The sequence below is a fragment of the Oncorhynchus kisutch genome, unplaced genomic scaffold, assembly GCF_002021735.2.
Source record: "Oncorhynchus kisutch isolate 150728-3 unplaced genomic scaffold, Okis_V2 scaffold1659, whole genome shotgun sequence".
NCBI lineage: Eukaryota > Metazoa > Chordata > Actinopteri > Salmoniformes > Salmonidae > Oncorhynchus > Oncorhynchus kisutch.
The window spans coordinates 9,372-15,760 of record NW_022263604.1 but is presented as its reverse complement, the minus strand read 5'-3'; positions in this window follow the sequence as shown (position 1 = coordinate 15,760).

Sequence of the window (6,389 nt, the reverse complement as noted above, 5' to 3'; positions counted from 1 at the left end):
AAACCAAGGTCTTTTTCATAAGGACACACCGTAATAAAGTGATTTGCAACGGAAGGCAAAAACTTGCATTACTTATTGGATTCAGATAGTACCTCCCTGTTTTACTCTGTTTCTGACTGGTTTTTTGCCTTTTCGTGACAACTGAACACGACCCAGTTATGTTTCAGCACTAAGCTACTCTGTCCAAGGGAATACCACTCAGGACAATACACTGCAGTCAAGCCTCGGAATATCAATAGCATATCATTTTATTACATATGACATCATTGGCTGTGTGTGCTGGTACTCAGTTGTACACAGTACCTACACAGTACCTACACACACAGTAGTAGTAGTAGGAGGCGTATTGATATTGATTCTCTCTGGCTGAGCCAGCTCCATTCTTGTTGCCTGGAGTCGTGCAGACTCTGGGGCAGGCCTTTAATCTCCACTAATCGTTTCTTAATACTCCAGCACAGGGGATAATCTCCACTCCCTCCCCTCGTCCCAGCACCAGCCTTAGGAGATGAGGGGGTGGGGCTGATAGGGGAGGGGGAGAGGGGGTGGGGCTGATAGGAGAGGGGGTGGGGCTGATAGGAGATGGGGAGAGGGGGTGGGGCTGATAGAAGACAGGGGAGAGGGGGTGAGGCTGATAGGAGAGGGGGAGGGGCTGATAGGAGATGGGGAGAGGGGGTGGGGCTGATAGGAGAGGGGGAGGGGCTGATAGGAGATGGGGAGAGGGGGTGGGGCTGATAGGAGAGGGGGTGGGGCTGATAGGAGATGGGGAGAGGGGGTGGGGCTGATAGGAGATGGGGAGAGGGGGTGGGGCTGATAGGAGATGGGGAGAGGGGGTGGGGCTGATAGAAGACAGGGGAGAGGGGGTGAGGCTGATAGAAGATGTGGGAGAGGGGATGGGGAGAGGGGGTGAGGCTGATAGGAGAGGGGGAGAGGGGGTGGGACTGATAGGAGAGCGGGAGAGGGGTGGGGCTGATAGGAGAGGGGGAGAGGGGGTCGGCTGATAGGAGAGGGGGAGAGGTGGTGGGGCTGATAGGAGAGGGGGTGGGGCTGATAGGAGATGGGGAGAAGGGGTGGGGCTGATAGGAGAGGGGGTAGGGCTGATAGGAGATGGGGAGAGGGGGTGCGGCTGATGGGAGATGGGGGGAGGGGGTGGGGCTGATAGGAGATGGGCAAAGGGGGTGGGGCTGATAGGAGATGGGGGAGAGGGGGTGGGGCTGATAGGAGATGGGCAGAGGGGGTGGGGCTGATAGGAGATGGGGGAGAGGGGGGTGGGGCTGATAGGAGATGGGGAGAGGATGTGGGGCTGATAGGAGATGGAGAGAGGGGGTGGGGCTGATAGGAGATGGGGAGAGGGGGTGGGGCTGATAGGAGATGGGCAAAGGGGGTGGGGCTGATAGGAGATGGGGGAGAGGGGGTGGGGCTGATAGGAGATGGGCAGAGGGGGTGGGGCTGATAGGAGAGGGGGTGGGGCTGATAGGAGATGGGCAGAGGGGGTGGGGCTGATAAAAGATGGAGGAGAGGGGTTGGGGCTGATAGGAGATGGGGGAGAGTGGGTGGAGCTGATAGAAGATGGGGGAGAGTGGGTGGAGCTGATAGGAGATGGGGGAGAAGGGGAGGGGCTGATTGGTCTATAGGGGGAGAAGGGAAGGGGCTGAACAAGACTTCACTGTCCACACTTCTACACACACACAATGTGTTGGATGAACCAGGGGATAATTCTGAATTATATCAACATTTACTATCAGTATACTAAGTGCTCTACTCTGTCACATAGTGGGTTATAACTATGATAGTTAGCATATGCTCTACCTGTTTCATCATAGATTAGACTAAATATTTAAATGGAAGGCATATTTTGCTTCACATACAGCTGTATAAACCTTTAATTGGGTTGAATTAATCGCACCAACGTGTAACACATTTGATCTCTTCTCTAACCTCTCCTTCAGATCACCCAAAGATATTGACAGCCAATCAGCATGTGCTGATGCTGCATCCTCTAGTCTCCCCTCACACCCCAATAATGGCCTCCACACCTTCCAGAGAAACACTACCAACTCACACCACCTCTGTTACCCTCCCTCCGGCCCAGACACTGGTGTAAGAACGATGGGTCCTAATCTCATTTCACTAATGCCCCTGGGTGCATTAGAGGAGTACAGGCACGGCTGTCTCTGCCCTCAGCCCAACTCTCCCAACCTAACCCTGAGCACCACTCATCACGCCTCTGAGGGAGAGAGAGAGACAGAGAAAGAGAACAACAGAGCGAGAGAGACACAGAGAGAGAGAGAGAGAGAGAGAGAGAGAGAGAGAGAGAGACAGAGATAGAGATAGAGAGACGAAGATTGAGAAGGGCCGAGGGAGCCGGGGTGAGGGGCTGGGGGTAGAGAGAGAGACAGAGATAGAGAGAAAGAGAAACAGTGAGAGAGAGAGAGAAACAGAGAGAGAAAGGGGGCTGAAAAATGTGGTGTAACCTGAGAGGTGCAGCCCATCTGGAGAAGGCCCCTGCATTGATGATGGCTTTCCCACAATGCACTATACTACAGCAGAGAAGATCGTTACAGGAGTCTGAGACAATGGGCTAGTCTTTTGAATAAGTTTATTATTTGCATGAGAGAGATTTTCTATGGAGAAAAAAAATGTCAAAGCTGGAATGTCAACAGGTGCACTTACATTACAAAGTCAGGACTGGGTTTCACAAGTCACAATCATCACATTATCAAGAGATAAAAATGCATTTTCCTTAATAATGTACATGTCGCCCATGCATGTTAAGTTTGGCAATATGAGACTAGAATAGAGTCAAGTGAATCTGAATCTGTTTGTCAAGCAGAAAACAGGTTGCACCACTCACCAGAGATTTGTCTATCGAGGCATACTGGCTGTCTATTGAGGGTTACTGGCTGTCTATTGAGGCTTACTGGCTGTCTATTGAGGCTTACTGGCTGTCTATCGAGGCTTACTGGCTGTCTATCGAGGCTTACTGGCTGTCTATTGAGGCTTACTGGCTGTCTATCGAGGCTTACTGGCTGTCTATTGAGGCTTACTGGCTGTCTATTGAGGCTTACTGGCTGTCTATCGAGGCACACTGGCTGTCTATCTAGGCATATTAACTGTCTATTAAGGCATACTGGCTGTCTATCGAGGCATACTGACTGTCTATCGAGTCTTACTGACTGTCTATCGAGTCTTACTGGCTGTCTATCTAGGCATACTAACTGTCTATCGAGGTGTACTGGCTGTCTATCAAGGCGTACTGGCTTACTATTGAGGCGTACTGGCTGTCTATCGAGGCATACTGGCTGTTTATCGAGGCATGCTGACTGTCTATCGAGGCTTACTGGCTGTCTATCTAGGCATATTAACTGTCTATCGAGGCATACTGGCTGTCTATTGAGGCATATTGGCTGTCTATCGAGGCTTACTGGCTGTCTATCTAGGCATATTAACTGTCTATCGAGGCATACTGGCTGTCTATCGAGGCATACTGGCTGTCTATCGAGGCTTACTGGCTGTCTATCGAGGCATACTGGCTGTCTATCGAGGCTTACTGGCTGTCTATCGAGGCTTACTGGCTGTCTATCGAGGCATACTGGCTGTCTATCGAGGCATACTGGCTTACTATTGAGGCGTACTGGCTGTCTATCGAGGCATACTGGCTGTCTATCGAGGCATGCTGACTGTCTATCGAGGCTTACTGGCTGTCTATCTAGGCATATTAACTGTCTATCGAGGCATACTGGCTGTCTACTGAGGCATATTGGCTGTCTACCGAGGCTTACTGGCTGTCTATCTAGGCATATTAACTGTCTATCGAGGCATACTGGCTGTCTATCGAGGCATACTGGCTGTCTATCGAGGCTTACTGGCTGTCTATCGAGGCATACTGGCTGTCTATCGAGGCTTACTGGCTGTCTATCGAGGCTTACTGGCTGTCTATCGAGGCATACTGGCTGTCTATCGAGGCATACTGGCTTACTATTGAGGCGTACTGGCTGTCTATCGAGGCGTACTGGCTGTCTATCTAGGCATGCTGACTGTCTATCAAGGCTTACTGGCTGTCTATCTAGGCATATTAACTGTCTATTGAGGCATACTGGCTGTCTACCGAGGCATATTGGCTGTCTATCGAGGCAAACTGGCTGTCTATCGAGGCATACTGGCTGTCTATCGAGGCTTACTGGCTGTCTATCGAGGCATACTGGCTGTCTATCGAGGCTTACTGGCTGTCTATCGAGGCTTACTGGCTGTCTATCGAGGCATACTGGCTGTCTATCGAGGCATACTGGCTGTCTATCGAGGCTTACTGGCTGTCTATCGAGGCTTACTGGCTGTCTATCGAGGCTTACTGGCTGTCTCTCAACCACAATCTTACCACTTCCCTTATTTTTACATTTGAATGGCTTTCCAACACAAAAGCTAAAACCACCGCTGTGCAGGTCAAATGACAGCGTGCGCACAGAACAGACATAGCCCCCGGCTGAATGAGTGACGATACAAATCATATAAGCCGAAGCTGAAGTGTATAGCAAGGATTTATGCAAAAGCAGATGAAGGGTTTTAACCCCCCCCCCCCCCCCCCCCCCCCAATCCCCCTGTCACCTACACTAGCAGATACCCTGACCCTGATCTACCCTGACCCTGAGCAGAGCACTGCAGTAGCTTTCTGGCTACGGGCTTCTCTAACAACCAAAGTCATTCTCTCTCTGAGAATACAGACTCCTACTCTCTCACTCTTTTCTCAAGCAGGTTGGGACGGGAGGGAAAAAGAGGTGCATTGAAAGAGGAGGGTAAGATGACACCACACAGTTTGCTAATTCTGTCTGGGACTCCAGAGAGGGAGGCATGGCCCCCTGTTGGCTGGCCATGGGCAGAACAGACAGGGGGCTCATTATACAGACTTGGGAACTGGACTTGCATTCTATTCAACGCTGATGGAGCTATAGCCTGGCACTAGATCTGTTTGTGCTGTCTTGCCATCTTATGGTTGTTTGGCATGACAAGGGCCATTGGGGTTGGCAAAACAGCACAAGCTGATATGGGACCAGGCTAGTAAGGCATGACAAATAACATTCTCTATTCAAAAGCAATTTTTTACTAAACTACTCAAGAAAAGTCTGGGTACATTACATATACAGTCACGTCCCACGGAGGAGAGACCAGATCTTGTCACATTTCCTGACTGATATTCCTGTAGCTGGAACGCAAACTCTCTTTTCCTCTGAGACTGTTGTCTGTATGGTTGGTTCAATATAGTTCTGAGACTGTTGTCTGTATGGTTGGTTCAATGTAGCTCTGAGACTGTTGTCTGTATGGTTGGTTCAATGTAGCTCTGAGACTGTTGTCTGTATGGTTGGTTCAATGTAGTTCTGAGACTGTTGTCTGTATGGTTGGTTCAATGTAGCTCTGAGACTGTTGTCTGTATGGTTGGTTCAATGGAGTAATGAGACTGTTGTCTGTATTGTTGCTTCAATGTAGCTCTGAGACTGTTGTCTGTATGGTTGGTTCAATGGAGCTCTGAGACGGTTGTCTGTGTGGTTGGTTCAATGGAGCTCTGAGACTGTTGTCTGTAAGGTTGGTTCAATGGAGCTCTGAGACTGTTGTCTGTAAGGTTGGTTCAATGGAGCTGTGAGACTGTTGTCTGTATGGTTGGTTCAATGTAGCTCTGAGACTGTTGTCTGTAAGGTTGGTTCAATGGAGCTCTGAGACTGGGGTGTGGAGGGGAGGAATACAGAAGACTCACCCCACCCTTCACCACCAACAGCCACTCACTCAGGGAGGAAGCTATCCCTATCCTAGCCATCCAGAAGGTGTCTTCATTTGGAGAATGTTGAGATGCGTTATAGGAACATTGAAGAGTTACACCATAGAGAGTGATGATGTCTTCTCTGGTCTCGATGGGCTGAGCTGAAGCTCTGGAGCAGTAGTTGGCAAGTCTAGAACCACCGGATCCAGCTACCTCACCAGTGTGAGTTCTACCATTGCCAAACACCGCCAGAGAGCTGCCTGGCCGATCCAGGCCTGTCCGTCCAAAAAGTGAACCAGTACCTCCGATGGATGGGACATGGATGGTTTAAGGTTGCGTCTAGCATTGTCTCTAAAACCACAGCTATTACAGGGGGAAGAAGGTACAGGCAATGAATCAATCTGCTCCTATCTGCTTTCATGCAACATTCCACTCTGCTATTATATTTAATACATATTTTTGAGTTTAGGCAATAAAACCCTTGCCTTTCATCTTCATCATTGTCAATGCTAAAAGGAATGGTTTCAGAGGGGATTGCATGCGAGACTCCCACACACTTGCAGTCAGCAGAATATAATTTAAAAGCGGTCCATTGGTCTATTGAATTTTCCCTTGATCCATTCAGATAATGAGGCTCAGATTCCAT